A 1,728-nucleotide genomic window follows, 5' to 3' on the forward strand; every position below is an offset into this window, starting at 1 on the left:
CATTTTACATTTTTTTATTATTATTTTTTAAATTAACGGTCTCACTGTATTTTTTTTAATATTTAAATTTTATTTTTAAAAAAACATAGGCCCCATTTTTTTTCTTAATATTAAGTTTTTATTTTTTTTAAAAACTGTGGGTTAGGTAGTTTTTTAAATTAAAAAAATTTTACACCCAACCCCTTATAATTTTTATTATTTTTTTACAAATTTTTTTCTCACTTCTACTATGTTATTTTTATTTTCACTAATTGTAACTAACTGTTAATAATTTAAATAAATAATTTTAATATTTTCATAATAAAAGGGTTGTTGGGATGAATTATTGGTGGCATGTGACACTTATCCCATTCATGAGAGCCATTGAATGAAATTGATCTTAGCCATCTATTTATTATGTGAGGCCTATATAAACACTCCAAGTTTCTTTTCTAAAACACATAAGTATTTCTATAAGAAAAAAAATTATTATTATTATTATTATTATTTTTTTATTTTTTTGAAAAGGTGGATGAACCACATTCTGGGAAAAAAATTATCAATATAGAGAGAAGCACTTCTTTAAAATTTTTGTCATTGTAATTTTTTTATTTTTTCTTGCAAAGTTATTTTATTTTTTTACATTAAATCTAGCAAAATTCATATTCTTGTCATAGAACGAAGGATAGTTGTTTGGTTTAGTTGTGAGAGTAATTTTTACATGTGAAAATTTTTGAATATTTAATATTTTATTATTATAAAAAAATATTAAAATTATTTATTTAAATTATTAACGTTCGGTTACAATTAGTAAAATTAGAAATAATATAGTAGAAATAAAAAAAACTATAAAAAATTAATAAAAATTATAAGGGCTTGGATGTAAAAAAAATTTTAATTTAAAAAACTATCGGACCGTAGTTTTAAAAAAAATAAAATTTTAATATTAAAAAAATAATGGGCCCTTTCTTTTTTAAAAAAATAAATATTTAAAAAATACAGTGGGACCGTTAATTTTAAAAAAATATAAAATAAGTATTTCCGTAAATAATTATGGAAATGCGCAATTTAAGAAATAATTAAAAAAATTGCATTACTTTAATCAATTAGCCTTTATTGAAGAACTTTCTCTTTTGTTTTTTGTTTTTTTAAAAATTCCTAATATAACAATTTGGTCAACTGATATATATATATATATATATAATTTAGAATCACACAAATATTACCTACCATCCCTCATTCACATCACTGGATCATGATTCAACCAATCCTCCAAGTCAATGTAACCCAAAATAAAGTATTTCTGACTATTCAACTTTTGCATATTTCAAAGTTTTTAATTATTGTAAACAAAATAAATAATTAGAGAAATGCTCACTCATTTGTGGGCTTCATTTTTTAATAAATTTTTAATCTCACCCAATGTTCTTCTCCGGCAAACTAATAGTACTTCTTGACGTCACCGGCTTCTTGAACAAGGTACCCTATTTGAACTCACTGCCACCGGAGTATAGTGAGATACCAGAGTAATTTTTTCCGTTGCCAAGAAAGACGTAAGCACAGAAAGTCACGATCGAAAGTTTTGATACCTATGGTGGTGGTGATCCAAAGTACAACGTTGGAGAGAGTGTTCGGATTAGGACGGTTTTGCTGGCGGAGCAAGAAATGAGTACCTTTTTCACCATGGCAGTGAATGGACCAATGACCACCAAGTCCCGATAATAGTCTGGAGGAGAAAAAAAGTGTTAG

Source organism: Dioscorea cayenensis, chromosome 8, assembly GCF_009730915.1.
Source record: "Dioscorea cayenensis subsp. rotundata cultivar TDr96_F1 chromosome 8, TDr96_F1_v2_PseudoChromosome.rev07_lg8_w22 25.fasta, whole genome shotgun sequence".
Classification (NCBI taxonomy): domain Eukaryota; kingdom Viridiplantae; phylum Streptophyta; class Magnoliopsida; order Dioscoreales; family Dioscoreaceae; genus Dioscorea; species Dioscorea cayenensis.